Source organism: Rhinoderma darwinii, chromosome 5 (genome assembly GCF_050947455.1).
Source record: "Rhinoderma darwinii isolate aRhiDar2 chromosome 5, aRhiDar2.hap1, whole genome shotgun sequence".
In the NCBI taxonomy this organism is placed as follows: Eukaryota; Metazoa; Chordata; class Amphibia; order Anura; family Rhinodermatidae; genus Rhinoderma; species Rhinoderma darwinii.
Genome location: NC_134691.1, coordinates 94588580 through 94610255, shown reverse-complemented (window position 1 = coordinate 94610255; position 21676 = coordinate 94588580).

The following is a 21676-nucleotide window of genomic DNA, read 5'->3' as shown; positions in this document are numbered from 1 at the left end:
AGCCACGGGTACCTTCCCGTTCTGTCACGGGTAGGTGCCCGTGCCATTAAAAAAATAGAACATGTTGCTATACTTTATAATGGGAGCACGGCTCGGAAAAGCGGGCGGCTGCCCGTGGCCGGCCGTGCTCGTAATTACGAGTCGTAATTACGAGCACGGTCGTGTGCATGAGGCCTTAGGGTATGTGCACACGATAACTGGCTTTTACGTCTGAAATTACAGACTGTTTTCAGGAGAAAACAGCTCCGTCGTTTCAGACGTAAATGCTCCTCCTCGCATTTTGCGAGGCGTCATTGACGCCCGTAATCTTGAGCTGTTCTTCATTGAATTCAATGAAAAACGGCTCAAATTACGTTTCAAAGAAGTGCCCTGCACTTCTTTGACGAGGCAGTCATTTTACGCGTCGTCGTTTGACAGCTGTCAAACGACGACGCGTAAATTACAGGTCGTCGGCACAGTACGTCGGCAAACCCATTCAAATGAATGGACAGATGTTTGCCGACGTATTGTAGCCGTATTTTCAGGCGTAAATCGAGGCATAATACGCATCGTTTACGCCTGAAAATAGGTCGTGTGAACCCAGCCTTAGGGTATGTTCACACAACGTTTTTTTGTAAGACAGAAACTAAAAATATGCCTACAAATTCATTTAGGAATTTTGAGGCAGATTTTGAATTAACAGCGTTGTTTGACTTTTTTTTTTTTGCTGTGTTTTTTGCCCACATTTTTTTTTTAAGCCGTTGAAGCGAATGCAAAAACCGCAGACAAAAAAGAACCAAATGAGCGCTGCAGGTTTTTTCTGCCTGATATTAATTTCAATGGGAGGTCAGAGGTAGAAACCACTGGAAAACCATCAGCCCCCCACTCACAGTAAAATGACCATCAGCCCCCAACTCACAGTAAAATGACTATCAGCCCCCAACTCACAGTAAAATGACCATCAGCCCCCCCACTCACAGTAAAATGACCATCAGCCCTCCACTCACAGTAAAATGACCATCAGCCCTCCACTCACAGTAAAATGACCATCAGCCCTCCACTCACAGTAAAATGACCATCAGCTGCCCACTCACAGTAAAGTAACCATAAGCCCCACACTCACAGTAAAATAACCATCAGCCCCCCACTCACAGTAAAATGACCATCAGCCCTCCACTCACAGTAAAATGACCATCAGCCCTCCACTCACAGTAAAATGACCATCAGCCCTCCACTCACAGTAAAATGACCATCAGCTGCCCACTCACAGTAAAGTAACCATAAGCCCCACACTCACAGTAAAATAACCATCAGCCCCCCACTCACAGTATAATAACCGCTCAGTAAAGAGACCATAAGCCCCCTCCAGTAAAGTGACCATCAGCCTCAGCCCCCCCCAGTAAAGTCACCATCAGCCTCAGTCGTCCGTCCCGTCCCCCCCCCGTCCCCCCCGATAAAATGACCATCTGCCCCTCTAGCAAAGTGACCATCACAGAGAGAAAGTGTGCTTACTCCTGGGGAAGGAATAAATAAGGAGGTATAAGAACAACAACTCCCAGCATGCCCAGGCTATTATTATGTGATATCAATGGACATTACAGGGAGGAGATATAAGAGGAGAGAACTACAATTCCCAGCATGTCCAGGATGTTATGTGATATCAGAGAAACTTTACAGGAGGAGGAGGTAGAAGGAGAGAACTACAACTTCCAGCATGTCCAGGCTGTTATGAGATATCAGAGGACATTACAGGGAGGACGTATAAGGCGAGAACTACAACTACCAGCATGTCCAGACTGTTATTATGGGATATCAGAGGACATTACAGGGAGGAGGTATAAGAGGAGAGAACTACAACTACCAGCATGTCCAGGCTGTTATTATGGGATATCAGAGAACATTACAGGGAGGAGGTATAAGAGGAGAGAACTACAACTCCCAGCATGTCCAGACTGTCATTATGTGATATCAGAGGACATTACAGGGAGGAGGTATAAGAGGACAGAACTACAACTCTCAGCATGTCCAGGCTGTTATTATGGGATATCAGAGGACATTACAGGGAGGAGGTATAAGAGGAGAGAACTACAACTCCCAGCATGTCCAGAATGTTATGTGATATCAGAGAAACTTTACAGGAGTAGGAGGTAGAAGGAGAGAACTACAACTCCCAGCATGTCCAGGACGTTATTATGGGATATCAGAGGACATTACAGGGAGGAGGTATAAGAGGAGAGAACTACAACTCCCAGCACGTCCAGACTGTTATGTGATATCAGAGGACATTACAGGAAGGAGCAGTGGCGTAACTACCGCCGTAGCAGCAGTAGCGGCTGCTACGGGGCCCGCGGCATGAGGGGGCCCGTGTCGCCCGCCGGCACGGGCCCCCACCATGGCCGGAGGCTCCGCTAGCAGCCGCTATGGCTGCTACAGCGGGACGCCACTGAACACTACGGCAGAGCAGGGAGGTATCTCCCCGCTCTGCCATTAACTGGTTCCCGACCGCTGGCTGTATTTTTACGGCCAGCGGTCAGGGTCCTTAAAACCCGAGCCATAGACTTTCTACGGCTCGGGTTTTAACTTGCTGCCCGCGCGATCGGGCAGCTGAATGTCGGGTCTACGGCTGTCAGTGACTGCCGTGGACCCTGAGGAGAGGATAGAAGCAGCTTTCGCTGCTTCTGTCTTCTCTGATCACTTGTACACAGCGCTGAATGCGCGCTGTGTACAGGAATAGAGACAGCAGCAGCGGCGCTGTCTCTATTCCTCCCGGTGATCATGTGACTGGTCACATGATCGCCGGGTGCCGTTAGTGGCAGGCTGCTGCTTGGTCTTACTAGACCCAGCACAGCCCTATTAGTGACAATCGTCACTATGAGAGGGCTGATTTCCCCTGTAACTGGGGCTGCTGTGCAGCTCCAGTTACAGTGAAAAAACATGGTGTAAAAGAAAGAAAATATATATATAAAGTTCCCCAAAGGTCTTCTTTGACCTTTGGGGGACAGACCATAGTAATAAAAAAAGAATAAAGTAAAGTGCAAAAAAAATGTAAATAATAAATACACATAAAATACCCACCCCAAAAAAAACCGTCCCCCCCCCCGCCAATCATTGTTGTAATGCTAGCGCTGACCCAATTACCCTAATATAGACATGTAATATATAAAAATTTACGGTAGACAATGACGATCACAAATAAAAGGTCTATTTTAGGGTAAAACTATGTTATTACCAAAAAAAAAAAATTGCTGAAATGTAAAAAAGCTTATTTTTTTACTATTATTTTCAAACTTTATGAATAAAAATTCTAAAATAGCAAAAAAGTGCGTATAAAAATGATAAAAAGAAACCTGCATTGTCTACGGAAAAAACGTCACAAAAATCACGTCGTTAGCCCAACAAATAAAAAAGTTATAGCCATTTAACGAACACGTGCTAAAAATGGCTAAAAGGTGTCTGGTCCTGAAGGCTCAAAATAGAGCAAAAGACATGTATCCCCCCCCCCCTCTCCACAGGATCTCCACAGGATAGGGGATACATGTGTGATCGCTGGCATTGATAGGGAGAACGGGGGACTGAAAGTCCCCTGAAGTTTTCCATCACAAACCTCTGACTTCCGGGGTCTGTGTCGGCAGCTCCGTAGAAATGAATGGAGCGCCGGTCCTGCTTGTGCGCATGCGTGACCAGCGCTCCTTTCATTTTTATTGAGCTGCGCAGACGCCGGAAGTCAGAGGTTTGTCATGGAGAAGTTCAGGGGGACTTTCAGTCCCCCGTTCTCCCTATCCCTGCCAGCAATCACACATGTATCCCCTATCCTGTGGAGATCCTGTGGAGAGGGGATACATGTCTTTTGTAGGACACACTGTAGGTCGCATTTTTTTGGGAGGGGGGAAGCTGTATGGCGTTCCCTACAGGGGGGGAACGCTGTATGGCGTTCCCTACAGGGGGGGGGGGGGTGGCTGTATGGCGTTCCCTACAGGGGGGGTGGCTGTATGGCGTTCCCTACAGGGGGGGCTGTATGGCGTTCTCTACAGGGGGGGCTGTATGGCGTTCCCTACAGGGGGGGCTGTATGGCGTTCTCTACAGGGGGGGGCTGTATGGCGTTCTCTGCAGGGGGGCTGTATGGCGTTCTCTACAGGGGGATGTATGGCGCTATCTACAGAAGGGGGCTGTATAGCGTTATCTACAGGGGGGGGGCTGTAAAAAAGGCACTATCTACAAGGGGGGGGGTTGTGTGACACCCAGGGGAGGGGGGGCCCCAGTCAAAAGTTTGTTATGGGGCCCAGTCTTTCCTAGTTACGCCCCTGGGAAGGAGGTATAAGAGGACAGAACTACAACTCCCAGCATGTCCACGCTGTTATTATGGGATATCAGAGGACATTACAGGGAGGAGGTATAAGAGGCAGAGAACTACAACTACCCGCATGTCCAGGACGTTATTATGGGATATCAGAGGACATTACAGGGAGGAGGTATAAGAGGAGAGAACTACAATTTCCAGCATGTCCAGGACGTTTTATGGGATATCAGAGGACAGTACAGGGAGGAGGTATAAGAGGCAGAGAACTACGACTACCAGCATGTCCAGGACGTTATTATGGGATATCAGAGGACATTACAGGGAGGAGGTATAAGAGGAGAGAACTACAATTTCCAGCATGTCCAGGACGTTATTATGGGATATCAGAGGACATTACAGGGAGGACATATAAGAGGCAGAGAACTACAACTACCAGCATGTCCAGGACGTTATTATGGGATATTAGAGGACATTACAGGGAGGAGGTATAAGGGGAGAGAACTACAACTACCCGCATGTCCTGGACGTTATTATGGGATATCAGAGGACATTACAGGGAGGAGGTATAAGAGGAGAGAACTACAATTTCCAGCATGTCTAGGACGTTTTATGGGATATCAGAGGACAGTACAGGGAGGAGGTATAAGAGGCAGAGAACTACGACTACCAGCATGTCCAGGACGTTATTATGGGATATCAGAGGACATTACAGGGAGGAGGTATAAGAGGAGAGAACTACAATTTCCAGCATGTCCAGGACGTTATTATGGGATATCAGAGGACATTACAGGGAGGACGTATAAGAGGCAGAGAACTACAACTACCAGCATGACAAGGACGTTATTATGGGATATCAGAGGACAGTACAGGGAGGAGGTATAAGAGGAGAGAACTACAACTTCCAGCATGTCCAAGACGTTATTATGGGATATCAGAGGACATTACAGAGAGGAGGTATAAGAGGAGAGAACTACAACTTCCAGCATGCCCAGGACGTTATTATGGGATATTAGAGGACATTACAGGGAGGAGGTATAAGGGGACAGAACTACAACTACCAGCATGTCCAGACTGCTATTATGGGATATCAGAGGACATTTCAGAGAGGAGGTATAAGAGGACAGAACTACAACTAGCAGCATGTCCAGGACGTTATTATGGGATATTAGAAAACATTACAGGGAGGAGGTATAAGAGGAGAGGACTACAACTACCAGCATGTCCAGACTGCTATTATGGGATATCAGAGGACATTTCAGAGAGGAGGTATAAGAGGACAGAACTACAACTACCAGCATGTCCAGGACGTTATTATGGGATATCAGAAGACATTACAGGGAGGAGGTATAAGAGGAGAGGACTACAACTTCCAGCATGTCCAATATGTTATTATGGGATATCAGAGGACATTACAGGGAGGAGGTAAAAGAGGACAGAACTACAACTACCAGCATGTCCAGACTGCTATTATGGGATATCAGAAGACATAACAGGGAGGAGGTATAAGAGGAGAGAACTACGACTACCAGCATGTCCAGGCTGTTATTATGGGATATCAGAGGACATTACAGGGAGGAGGTATAAGAGGAGAGAACTACAACTACCAGCATGTCCAGGCTGTTATTATGGGATATCAGAGAACATTACAGGGAGGAGGTATAAGAGGAGAGAACTACAACTCCCAGCATGTCCAGACTGTCATTATGTGATATCAGAGGACATTACAGGGAGGAGGTATAAGAGGACAGAACTACAACTCCCAGCATGTCCAGGCTGTTATTATGGGATATCAGAGGACATTACAGGGAGGAGGTATAAGAGGAGAGAACTACAACTCCCAGCATGTCCAGGCTGTTATTATGGGACATCAGAGAACATTACAGGGAGGAGGTATAAGAGGAGAGAACTGCAACTCCCAGCATGTCCAGGATGTTATGTGATATCAGAGAAACTTTACAGGAGTAGGAGGTAGAAGGAGAGAACTACAACTCCCAGCATGTCCAGGACATTATTATGGGATATCAGAGGACATTACAGGGAGGAGGTATAAGAGGAGAGAACTACAACTCCCAGCATGTCCAGACTGTTATGTGATATCAGAGGACATAACAGGAAGGAGTTATAAGAGGACAGAACTACAACTCCCAGCATGTCCACGCTGTTATTATGGGATATCAGAGGACATTACAGGGAGGAGGTATAAGAGGCAGAGAACTACAACTACCCGCATGTCCAGGACGTTATTATGGGATATCAGAGGACATTACAGGGAGGAGGTATACGAGGAGAGAACTACAATTTCCAGCATGTCTAGGACGTTTTATGGGATATCAGAGGACAGTACAGGGAGGAGGTATAAGAGGCAGAGAACTACGACTACCAGCATGTCCAGGACGTTATTATGGGATATCAGAGGACATTACAGGGAGGAGGTATAAGAGGAGAGAACTACAATTTCCAGCATGTCCAGGACGTTATTATGGGATATCAGAGGACATTACAGGGAGGACGTATAAGAGGCAGAGAACTACAACTACCAGCATGACGAGGACGTTATTATGGGATATCAGAGGACAGTACAGGGAGGAGGTATAAGAGGAGAGAACTACAACTTCCAGCATGTCCAAGACGTTATTATGGGATATCAGAGGACATTACAGAGAGGAGGTATAAGAGGAGAGAACTACAACTTCCAGCATGCCCAGGACGTTATTATGGGATATTAGAGGACATTACAGGGAGGAGGTATAAGGGGACAGAACTACAACTACCAGCATGTCCAGACTGCTATTATGGGGTATCAGAGGACATTTCAGAGAGGAGGTATAAGAGGACAGAACTACAACTACCAGCATGTCCAGGACGTTATTATGGGATATTAGAAAACATTACAGGGAGGAGGTATAAGAGGACAGAACTACAACTACCAGCATGTCCAGACTGCTATTATGGGATATCAGAGGACATTTCAGAGAGGAGGTATAAGAGGACAGAACTACAACTACCAGCATGTCCAGGACGTTATTATGGGATATCAGAAGACATTACAGGGAGGAGGTATAAGAGGAGAGGACTACAACTTCCAGCATGTCCAATATGTTATTATGGGATATCAGAGGACATTACAGGGAGGAGGTATAAGGGGACAGAACTACAACTACCAGCATGTCCAGACTGCTATTATGGGATATCAGAGGACATTATAGGGAGGAGGTATAAGAGGAGAGAACTACAACTACCAGCATGTCCAGGCTGTTATTATGGGATATCAGAGAACATTACAGGGAGGAGGTATAAGAGGAGAGAACTACAACTCCCAGCATGTCCAGACTGTCATTATGTGATATCAGAGGACATTACAGGGAGGAGGTATAAGAGGACAGAACTACAACTCCCAGCATGTCCAGGCTGTTATTATGGGATATCAGAGGACATTACAGGGAGGAGGTATAAGAGGAGAGAACTACAACTACCAGCATGTCCAGACTGTTATTATGGGATATCAGAGGACATTAGAGGGAGGAGGTATAAGAGGACAGAACTACAACTCCCAGCATGTCCAGGCTGTTATCATGGGATATCAGAGGACATTACAGGGAGGAGGTATATGAGGAGAGAACTACAACTCCCAGCATGTCCAGGATGTTATGTGATATCAGAGAAACTTTACAGGAGTAGGAGGTAGAAGGAGAGAACTACAACTCCCAGCATGTCCAGGACATTATTATGGGATATCAGAGGACATTACAGGGAGGAGGTATAAGAGGAGAGACCTACAACTCCCAGCATGTCCAGACTGTTATGTGATATCAGAGGACATAACAGGAAGGAGGTATAAGAGGACAGAACTACAACTCCCAGCATGTCCACGCTATTATTATGGGATATCAGAGGACATTACAGGGAGGAGGTATAAGAGGCAGAGAACTACAACTACCCGCATGTCCAGGACGTTATTATGGGATATCAGAGGACATTACAGGGAGGAGGTATAAGAGGAGAGAACTACAATTTCCAGCATGTCCAGGACGTTTTATGGGATATCAGAGGACAGTACAGGGAGGAGGTATAAGAGGCAGAGAACTACGACTACCAGCATGTCCAGGATGTTATTATGGGATATCAGAGGACAGTACAGGGAGGAGGTATAAGAGGCAGAGAACTACGACTACCAGCATGTCCAGGACGTTATTATGGGATATCAGAGGACATTACAGGGAGGAGGTATAAGAGGAGAGAACTACAATTTCCAGCATGTCCAGGACGTTATTATGGGATATCAGAGGACATTACAGGGAGGACGTATAAGAGGCAGAGAACTACAACGACCAGCATGACGAGGACGTTATTATGGGATATCAGAGGACAGTACAGGGAGGAGGTATAAGAGGAGAGAACTACAACTTCCAGCATGTCCAAGGCGTTATTATGGGATATCAGAGGACATTACAGAGAGGAGGTATAAGAGGAGAGAACTACAACTTCCAGCATGCCCAGGACGTTATTATGGGATATTAGAGGACATTACAGGGAGGAGGTATAAGGGGACAGAACTACAACTACCAGCATGTCCAGACTGCTATTATGGGATATCAGAGGACATTTCAGAGAGGAGGTATAAGGGGACAGAACTACAACTACCAGCATGTCCAGACTGCTATTATGGGATATCAGAGGACATTACAGGGAGGAGGTATAAGAGGACAGAACTACAACTTCCAGCATGTCCAAGATGTTATTATGGGATATCAGAGGACATTACAGGGAGGAGGTAAAAGAGGACAGAACTACAACTACCAGCATGCCCAGACTGCTATTATGGGATATCAGAAGACATAACAGGGAGGAGGTATAAGAGGAGAGAACTACAACTACCAGCATGTCCAGGATGTTATTATGGGATATCAGAAGACATTACAGGGAGGAGGTATAAGAGGCCAGAACTACAACTACCAGCATGTCCAAGACGTTATTATGGGATATCAGAAAACATTACAGGGAGGAGGTATAAGAGGAGAGAACTACAACTACCAGCATGTCCAGGCTGTTATTATGGGATATCAGAGGACATTACAGAGAGGAGGTATAAGAGGAGAGGACTACAACTTCCAGCATGTCCAGGACGTTATTATGGGATATCAGAGGACATTACAGGGAGGAGGTATAAGGGGACAGAACTACAACTACCAGCATGTCCAGACTGCTATTATGGGATATCAGAGGACATTACAGGGAGGAGGTATAAGAGGACAGAACTACAACTACCAGCATGTCCAGGACGTTATTATGGGATATCAGAAGACATTACAGGGAGGAGGTATAAGGGGACAGAACTACAACTACCAGCATGTCCAGACTGCTATAATGGGATATTAGAGGAAATTACAGGGAGGAGGTATAAGAGGAGAGAACTACAACTACCAGCATGTCCAGGACGTTATTATGGGATATCAGAAGACATTACAGGGAGGAGGTATAAGAGGAGAGGACTACAACTCCCAGCATGACCAGGCTGTTATTATGGGATATCAGAAGACATAACAGGGAGGAGGTATAAGAGGAGAGAACTACAACTACCAGCATGACCAGGCTGTTATTATGGGATATCAGAGGACATTACAGAGAGGAGGTATAAGAGGAGAGGACTACAACTTCCAGCATGTCCAGGACGTTATTATGGGATATCAGAGGACATTACAGGGAGGAGGTATAAGGGGACAGAACTACAACTACCAGCATGTCCAGACTGCTATTATGGGATATCAGAGGACATTACAGGGAGGAGGTATAAGAGGACAGAACTACAACTACCAGCATGTCCAGGACGTTATTATGGGATATCAGAAGACATTACAGGGAGGAGGTATAAGAGGAGAGGACTACAACTTCCAGCATGTCCAAGATGTTATTATGGGATATCAGAGGACATTACAGGGAGGATGTATAAGAGGAGAGAACTACAACTACCAGCATGTCCAGGCTGTTATTATGGGATATCAGAAGACATAACAGGGAGGAGGTATAAGAGGAGAGAACTACAACTACCAGCATGACCAGGCTGTTATTATGGGATATCAGAGGACATTACAGAGAGGAGGTATAAGAGGAGAGGACTACAACTTCCAGCATGTCCAGGACGTTATTATGGGATATCAGAGGACATAACAGGAAGGAGTTATAAGAGGACAGAACTACAACTCCCAGCATGTCCACGCTGTTATTATGGGATATCAGAGGACATTACAGGGAGGAGGTATAAGAGGCAGAGAACTACAACTACCCGCATGTCCAGGACGTTATTATGGGATATCAGAGGACATTACAGGGAGGAGGTATACGAGGAGAGAACTACAATTTCCAGCATGTCTAGGACGTTTTATGGGATATCAGAGGACAGTACAGGGAGGAGGTATAAGAGGCAGAGAACTACGACTACCAGCATGTCCAGGACGTTATTATGGGATATCAGAGGACATTACAGGGAGGAGGTATAAGAGGAGAGAACTACAATTTCCAGCATGTCCAGGACGTTATTATGGGATATCAGAGGACATTACAGGGAGGACGTATAAGAGGCAGAGAACTACAACTACCAGCATGACGAGGACGTTATTATGGGATATCAGAGGACAGTACAGGGAGGAGGTATAAGAGGAGAGAACTACAACTTCCAGCATGTCCAAGACGTTATTATGGGATATCAGAGGACATTACAGAGAGGAGGTATAAGAGGAGAGAACTACAACTTCCAGCATGCCCAGGACGTTATTATGGGATATTAGAGGACATTACAGGGAGGAGGTATAAGGGGACAGAACTACAACTACCAGCATGTCCAGACTGCTATTATGGGGTATCAGAGGACATTTCAGAGAGGAGGTATAAGAGGACAGAACTACAACTACCAGCATGTCCAGGACGTTATTATGGGATATTAGAAAACATTACAGGGAGGAGGTATAAGAGGACAGAACTACAACTACCAGCATGTCCAGACTGCTATTATGGGATATCAGAGGACATTTCAGAGAGGAGGTATAAGAGGACAGAACTACAACTACCAGCATGTCCAGGACGTTATTATGGGATATCAGAAGACATTACAGGGAGGAGGTATAAGAGGAGAGGACTACAACTTCCAGCATGTCCAATATGTTATTATGGGATATCAGAGGACATTACAGGGAGGAGGTATAAGGGGACAGAACTACAACTACCAGCATGTCCAGACTGCTATTATGGGATATCAGAGGACATTATAGGGAGGAGGTATAAGAGGAGAGAACTACAACTACCAGCATGTCCAGGCTGTTATTATGGGATATCAGAGAACATTACAGGGAGGAGGTATAAGAGGAGAGAACTACAACTCCCAGCATGTCCAGACTGTCATTATGTGATATCAGAGGACATTACAGGGAGGAGGTATAAGAGGACAGAACTACAACTCCCAGCATGTCCAGGCTGTTATTATGGGATATCAGAGGACATTACAGGGAGGAGGTATAAGAGGAGAGAACTACAACTACCAGCATGTCCAGACTGTTATTATGGGATATCAGAGGACATTAGAGGGAGGAGGTATAAGAGGACAGAACTACAACTCCCAGCATGTCCAGGCTGTTATCATGGGATATCAGAGGACATTACAGGGAGGAGGTATATGAGGAGAGAACTACAACTCCCAGCATGTCCAGGATGTTATGTGATATCAGAGAAACTTTACAGGAGTAGGAGGTAGAAGGAGAGAACTACAACTCCCAGCATGTCCAGGACATTATTATGGGATATCAGAGGACATTACAGGGAGGAGGTATAAGAGGAGAGACCTACAACTCCCAGCATGTCCAGACTGTTATGTGATATCAGAGGACATAACAGGAAGGAGGTATAAGAGGACAGAACTACAACTCCCAGCATGTCCACGCTATTATTATGGGATATCAGAGGACATTACAGGGAGGAGGTATAAGAGGCAGAGAACTACAACTACCCGCATGTCCAGGACGTTATTATGGGATATCAGAGGACATTACAGGGAGGAGGTATAAGAGGAGAGAACTACAATTTCCAGCATGTCCAGGACGTTTTATGGGATATCAGAGGACAGTACAGGGAGGAGGTATAAGAGGCAGAGAACTACGACTACCAGCATGTCCAGGATGTTATTATGGGATATCAGAGGACAGTACAGGGAGGAGGTATAAGAGGCAGAGAACTACGACTACCAGCATGTCCAGGACGTTATTATGGGATATCAGAGGACATTACAGGGAGGAGGTATAAGAGGAGAGAACTACAATTTCCAGCATGTCCAGGACGTTATTATGGGATATCAGAGGACATTACAGGGAGGACGTATAAGAGGCAGAGAACTACAACGACCAGCATGACGAGGACGTTATTATGGGATATCAGAGGACAGTACAGGGAGGAGGTATAAGAGGAGAGAACTACAACTTCCAGCATGTCCAAGGCGTTATTATGGGATATCAGAGGACATTACAGAGAGGAGGTATAAGAGGAGAGAACTACAACTTCCAGCATGCCCAGGACGTTATTATGGGATATTAGAGGACATTACAGGGAGGAGGTATAAGGGGACAGAACTACAACTACCAGCATGTCCAGACTGCTATTATGGGATATCAGAGGACATTTCAGAGAGGAGGTATAAGGGGACAGAACTACAACTACCAGCATGTCCAGACTGCTATTATGGGATATCAGAGGACATTACAGGGAGGAGGTATAAGAGGACAGAACTACAACTTCCAGCATGTCCAAGATGTTATTATGGGATATCAGAGGACATTACAGGGAGGAGGTAAAAGAGGACAGAACTACAACTACCAGCATGTCCAGACTGCTATTATGGGATATCAGAAGACATAACAGGGAGGAGGTATAAGAGGAGAGAACTACAACTACCAGCATGTCCAGGATGTTATTATGGGATATCAGAAGACATTACAGGGAGGAGGTATAAGAGGCCAGAACTACAACTACCAGCATGTCCAAGACGTTATTATGGGATATCAGAAAACATTACAGGGAGGAGGTATAAGAGGAGAGAACTACAACTACCAGCATGTCCAGGCTGTTATTATGGGATATCAGAGGACATTACAGAGAGGAGGTATAAGAGGAGAGGACTACAACTTCCAGCATGTCCAGGACGTTATTATGGGATATCAGAGGACATTACAGGGAGGAGGTATAAGGGGACAGAACTACAACTACCAGCATGTCCAGACTGCTATTATGGGATATCAGAGGACATTACAGGGAGGAGGTATAAGAGGACAGAACTACAACTACCAGCATGTCCAGGACGTTATTATGGGATATCAGAAGACATTACAGGGAGGAGGTATAAGGGGACAGAACTACAACTACCAGCATGTCCAGACTGCTATAATGGGATATTAGAGGAAATTACAGGGAGGAGGTATAAGAGGAGAGAACTACAACTACCAGCATGTCCAGGACGTTATTATGGGATATCAGAAGACATTACAGGGAGGAGGTATAAGAGGAGAGGACTACAACTCCCAGCATGACCAGGCTGTTATTATGGGATATCAGAAGACATAACAGGGAGGAGGTATAAGAGGAGAGAACTACAACTACCAGCATGACCAGGCTGTTATTATGGGATATCAGAGGACATTACAGAGAGGAGGTATAAGAGGAGAGGACTACAACTTCCAGCATGTCCAGGACGTTATTATGGGATATCAGAGGACATTACAGGGAGGAGGTATAAGGGGACAGAACTACAACTACCAGCATGTCCAGACTGCTATTATGGGATATCAGAGGACATTACAGGGAGGAGGTATAAGAGGACAGAACTACAACTACCAGCATGTCCAGGACGTTATTATGGGATATCAGAAGACATTACAGGGAGGAGGTATAAGAGGAGAGGACTACAACTTCCAGCATGTCCAAGATGTTATTATGGGATATCAGAGGACATTACAGGGAGGATGTATAAGAGGAGAGAACTACAACTACCAGCATGTCCAGGCTGTTATTATGGGATATCAGAAGACATAACAGGGAGGAGGTATAAGAGGAGAGAACTACAACTACCAGCATGACCAGGCTGTTATTATGGGATATCAGAGGACATTACAGAGAGGAGGTATAAGAGGAGAGGACTACAACTTCCAGCATGTCCAGGACGTTATTATGGGATATCAGAGGACATTACAGGGAGGAGGTATAAGGGGACAGAACTACAACTACCAGCATGTCCAGACTGCTATTATGGGATATCAGAGGACATTACAGGGAGGAGGTATAAGAGGACAGAACTACAACTACCAGCATGTCCAGGACGTTATTATGGGATATCAGAAGACATTACAGGGAGGAGGTATAAGAGGAGAGGACTACAACTTCCAGCATGTCCAAGATGTTATTATGGGATATCAGAGGACATTACAGGGAGGAGGTAAAAGAGGACAGAACTACAACTCCCAGTATGTCCAGGACGTTATTATGGGATATCAGAAGACATAACAGGGAGGATGTATAAGAGGAGAGAACTACAACTACCAGCATGTCCAGGCTGTTATTATGGGATATCAGAGGATATTACAGGGAGGAGGTATAAGAGTATAGAACTACAACTACCAGCATGTCCAGGACGTTATTATGGGATATCAGAGGACATTACAGGTAGGAGGTATAAGAGGAGAGAACTACAACTTCCAGCATGTCCAGGACGTTATTATGGGATATCAGAGGACATTACAGGTAGGAGGTATAAGGGGACAGAACTGCAACTACCAGCATGTCCAGACTGCTATTATGGGATATCAGAGGACATTACAGGGAGGAGGTATAAGAGGAGAGAACTACAACTACCAGCATGTTCAGGATGTTATTATGGGATATCAGAGGACATTACAGGGAGGAGGTATAAGAGTATAGAACTACAACTTCCAGCATGTCCAGGACGTTATTATGGGATATCAGAGGACATTACAGGGAGGAGGTATAAGGGGACAGAACTGCAACTACCAGCATGTCCAGACTGCTATTATGGGATATCAGAGGACATTACAGGGAGGAGGTATAAGAGGACAGAACTACAACTACCAGCATGTCCAGGACGTTATTATGGGATATCAGAAGACATTACAGGGAGGAGGTATAAGAGGAGAGAACTACAACTTCCAGCATGTCCAGGCAGTTATTATGGGACATTACAGAGAGGAGGTATAAGAGGAGAGAACTACAACTACCAGCATGTCCAGGATGTTATTATGGGATATCAGAGGACATTACAGGGAGGAGGTATAAGAGGACAGAACTACAACTACCAGCATGTCCAGGACGTTATTATGGGATATCAGAAGACATTACAGGGAGGATGTATAAGAGGAGAGGACTACAACTACCAGCATGTCCAGGACGTTATTATGGGATATCAGAGGACATTACAGGGAGGAGGTATAAGAGGAGAGAACTACAACTCCCAGTATGTCCAGGCTGTTATTATGGGATATCAGAGGACATTACAGGGAGGAGGTATAAGAGGAGAGAACTACAACTCCCATCATGTACAGGCTGTTATTATGGGATATCAGAGGACATTGCAGAAAGGAGGTATAAGAGGAGAGAACTACAACTCACAGCATGTCCAGATTGTTATTATGGGATATCAGACGACATTACAGGGAGGAGGTATAAGAGGAAAGAACTATAACTACCAGCATGTCCAGGACGTTATTATGGGATATCAGAGGACATTACAGGGAGGAGGTATAAGAGGAGAGAACTACAACTCACAGCATGTCCAGATTGTTATTATGGGATATCAGACGACATTACAGGGAGGAGGTATAAGAGGAGAGAACTATAACTACCAGCATGTCCAGGACGTTATTATGGGATATCAGAGGACATTACAGGGAGGAGGTATAAGAGGAGAGAACTACAACTCACAGCATGTCCAGATTGTTATTATGGGATATCAGACGACATTACAGGGAGGAGGTATAAGAGGAGAGAACTACAACTACCAGCATGTCCAGGCTGTTATTATGGGATATCAGAGGACATTACAGAGAGGAGGTATAAGAGGAGAGGACTACAACTTCCAGCATGTCCAGGACGTTATTATGGGATATCAGAGGACATTACAGGGAGGAGGTATAAGGGGACAGAACTACAACTACCAGCATGTCCAGACTGCTATTATGGGATATCAGAGGACATTACAGGGAGGAGGTATAAGAGGACAGAACTACAACTACCAGCATGTCCAGGACGTTATTATGGGATATCAGAAGACATTACAGGGAGGAGGTATAAGGGGACAGAACTACAACTACCAGCATGTCCAGACTGCTATAATGGGATATTAGAGGAAATTACAGGGAGGAGGTATAAGAGGAGAGAACTACAACTACCAGCATGTCCAGGACGTTATTATGGGATATCAGAAGACATTACAGGGAGGAGGTATAAGAGGAGAGGACTACAACTCCCAGCATGACCAGGCTGTTATTATGGGATATCAGAAGACATAACAGGGAGGAGGTATAAGAGGAGAGAACTACAACTACCAGCATGACCAGGCTGTTATTATGGGATATCAGAGGACATTACAGAGAGGAGGTATAAGAGGAGAGGACTACAACTTCCAGCATGTCCAAGATGTTATTATGGGATATCAGAGGACATTACAGGGAGGATGTATAAGAGGAGAGAACTACAACTACCAGCATGTCCAGGCTGTTATTATGGGATATCAGAAGACATAACAGGGAGGAGGTATAAGAGGAGAGAACTACAACTACCAGCATGACCAGGCTGTTATTATGGGATATCAGAGGACATTACAGAGAGGAGGTATAAGAGGAGAGGACTACAACTTCCAGCATGTCCAGGACGTTATTATGGGATATCAGAGGACATTACAGGGAGGAGGTATAAGGGGACAGAACTACAACTACCAGCATGTCCAGACTGCTATTATGGGATATCAGAGGACATTACAGGGAGGAGGTATAAGAGGACAGAACTACAACTACCAGCATGTCCAGGACGTTATTATGGGATATCAGAAGACATTACAGGGAGGAGGTATAAGAGGAGAGGACTACAACTTCCAGCATGTCCAGGACGTTATTATGGGATATCAGAGGACATTACAGGGAGGACGTATAAGAGGCAGAGAACTACAACTACCAGCATGACAAGGACGTTATTATGGGATATCAGAGGACAGTACAGGGAGGAGGTATAAGAGGAGAGAACTACAACTTCCAGCATGTCCAAGACGTTATTATGGGATATCAGAGGACATTACAGAGAGGAGGTATAAGAGGAGAGAACTACAACTTCCAGCATGCCCAGGACGTTATTATGGGATATTAGAGGACATTACAGGGAGGAGGTATAAGGGGACAGAACTACAACTACCAGCATGTCCAGACTGCTATTATGGGATATCAGAGGACATTTCAGAGAGGAGGTATAAGAGGACAGAACTACAACTAGCAGCATGTCCAGGACGTTATTATGGGATATTAGAAAACATTACAGGGAGGAGGTATAAGAGGAGAGGACTACAACTACCAGCATGTCCAGACTGCTATTATGGGATATCAGAGGACATTTCAGAGAGGAGGTATAAGAGGACAGAACTACAACTACCAGCATGTCCAGGACGTTATTATGGGATATCAGAAGACATTACAGGGAGGAGGTATAAGAGGAGAGGACTACAACTTCCAGCATGTCCAATATGTTATTATGGGATATCAGAGGACATTACAGGGAGGAGGTAAAAGAGGACAGAACTACAACTACCAGCATGTCCAGACTGCTATTATGGGATATCAGAAGACATAACAGGGAGGAGGTATAAGAGGAGAGAACTACGACTACCAGCATGTCCAGGCTGTTATTATGGGATATCAGAGGACATTACAGGGAGGAGGTATAAGAGGAGAGAACTACAACTACCAGCATGTCCAGGCTGTTATTATGGGATATCAGAGAACATTACAGGGAGGAGGTATAAGAGGAGAGAACTACAACTCCCAGCATGTCCAGACTGTCATTATGTGATATCAGAGGACATTACAGGGAGGAGGTATAAGAGGACAGAACTACAACTCCCAGCATGTCCAGGCTGTTATTATGGGATATCAGAGGACATTACAGGGAGGAGGTATAAGAGGAGAGAACTACAACTCCCAGCATGTCCAGGCTGTTATTATGGGACATCAGAGAACATTACAGGGAGGAGGTATAAGAGGAGAGAACTGCAACTCCCAGCATGTCCAGGATGTTATGTGATATCAGAGAAACTTTACAGGAGTAGGAGGTAGAAGGAGAGAACTACAACTCCCAGCATGTCCAGGACATTATTATGGGATATCAGAGGACATTACAGGGAGGAGGTATAAGAGGAGAGAACTACAACTCCCAGCATGTCCAGACTGTTATGTGATATCAGAGGACATAACAGGAAGGAGTTATAAGAGGACAGAACTACAACTCCCAGCATGTCCACGCTGTTATTATGGGATATCAGAGGACATTACAGGGAGGAGGTATAAGAGGCAGAGAACTACAACTACCCGCATGTCCAGGACGTTATTATGGGATATCAGAGGACATTACAGGGAGGAGGTATACGAGGAGAGAACTACAATTTCCAGCATGTCTAGGACGTTTTATGGGATATCAGAGGACAGTACAGGGAGGAGGTATAAGAGGCAGAGAACTACGACTACCAGCATGTCCAGGACGTTATTATGGGATATCAGAGGACATTACAGGGAGGAGGTATAAGAGGAGAGAACTACAATTTCCAGCATGTCCAGGACGTTATTATGGGATATCAGAGGACATTACAGGGAGGACGTATAAGAGGCAGAGAACTACAACTACCAGCATGACGAGGACGTTATTATGGGATATCAGAGGACAGTACAGGGAGGAGGTATAAGAGGAGAGAACTACAACTTCCAGCATGTCCAAGACGTTATTATGGGATATCAGAGGACATTACAGAGAGGAGGTATAAGAGGAGAGAACTACAACTTCCAGCATGCCCAGGACGTTATTATGGGATATTAGAGGACATTACAGGGAGGAGGTATAAGGGGACAGAACTACAACTACCAGCATGTCCAGACTGCTATTATGGGGTATCAGAGGACATTTCAGAGAGGAGGTATAAGAGGACAGAACTACAACTACCAGCATGTCCAGGACGTTATTATGGGATATTAGAAAACATTACAGGGAGGAGGTATAAGAGGACAGAACTACAACTACCAGCATGTCCAGACTGCTATTATGGGATATCAGAGGACATTTCAGAGAGGAGGTATAAGAGGACAGAACTACAACTACCAGCATGTCCAGGACGTTATTATGGGATATCAGAAGACATTACAGGGAGGAGGTATAAGAGGAGAGGACTACAACTTCCAGCATGTCCAATATGTTATTATGGGATATCAGAGGACATTACAGGGAGGAGGTATAAGGGGACAGAACTACAACTACCAGCATGTCCAGACTGCTATTATGGGATATCAGAGGACATTATAGGGAGGAGGTATAAGAGGAGAGAACTACAACTACCAGCATGTCCAGGCTGTTATTATGGGATATCAGAGAACATTACAGGGAGGAGGTATAAGAGGAGAGAACTACAACTCCCAGCATGTCCAGACTGTCATTATGTGATATCAGAGGACATTACAGGGAGGAGGTATAAGAGGACAGAACTACAACTCCCAGCATGTCCAGGCTGTTATTATGGGATATCAGAGGACATTACAGGGAGGAGGTATAAGAGGACAGAACTACAACTCCCAGCATGTCCAGGCTGTTATCATGGGATATCAGAGGACATTACAGGGAGGAGGTATATGAGGAGAGAACTACAACTCCCAGCATGTCCAGGATGTTATGTGATATCAGAGAAACTTTACAGGAGTAGGAGGTAGAAGGAGAGAACTACAACTCCCAGGATGTCCAGGACATTATTATGGGATATCAGAGGACATTACAGGGAGGAGGTATAAGAGGAGAGACCTACAACTCCCAGCATGTCCAGACTGTTATGTGATATCAGAGGACATAACAGGAAGGAGGTATAAGAGGACAGAACTACAACTCCCAGCATGTCCACGCTATTATTATGGGATATCAGAGGACATTACAGGGAGGAGGTATAAGAGGCAGAGAACTACAACTACCCGCATGTCCAGGACGTTATTATGGGATATCAGAGGACATTACAGGGAGGAGGTATAAGAGGAGAGAACTACAATTTCCAGCATGTCCAGGACGTTTTATGGGATATCAGAGGACAGTACAGGGAGGAGGTATAAGAGGCAGAGAACTACGACTACCAGCATGTCCAGGATGTTATTATGGGATATCAGAGGACAGTACAGGGAGGAGGTATAAGAGGCAGAGAACTACGACTACCAGCATGTCCAGGACGTTATTATGGGATATCAGAGGACATTACAGGGAGGAGGTATAAGAGGAGAGAACTACAATTTCCAGCATGTCCAGGACGTTATTATGGGATATCAGAGGACATTACAGGGAGGACGTATAAGAGGCAGAGAACTACAACGACCAGCATGACGAGGACGTTATTATGGGATATCAGAGGACAGTACAGGGAGGAGGTATAAGAGGAGAGAACTACAACTTCCAGCATGTCCAAGACGTTATTATGGGATATCAGAGGACATTACAGAGAGGAGGTATAAGAGGAGAGAACTACAACTTCCAGCATGCCCAGGACGTTATTATGGGATATTAGAGGACATTACAGGGAGGAGGTATAAGGGGACAGAACTACAACTACCAGCATGTCCAGACTGCTATTATGGGATATCAGAGGACATTTCAGAGAGGAGGTATAAGGGGACAGAACTACAACTACCAGCATGTCCAGACTGCTATTATGGGATATCAGAGGACATTACAGGGAGGAGGTATAAGAGGACAGAACTACAACTTCCAGCATGTCCAAGATGTTATTATGGGATATCAGAGGACATTACAGGGAGGAGGTAAAAGAGGACAGAACTACAACTACCAGCATGTCCAGACTGCTATTATGGGATATCAGAAGACATAACAGGGAGGAGGTATAAGAGGAGAGAACTACAACTACCAGCATGTCCAGGATGTTATTATGGGATATCAGAAGACATTACAGGGAGGAGGTATAAGAGGCCAGAACTACAACTACCAGCATGTCCAAGACGTTATTATGGGATATCAGAAAACATTACAGGGAGGAGGTATAAGAGGAGAGAACTACAACTACCAGCATGTCCAGGCTGTTATTATGGGATATCAGAGGACATTACAGAGAGGAGGTATAAG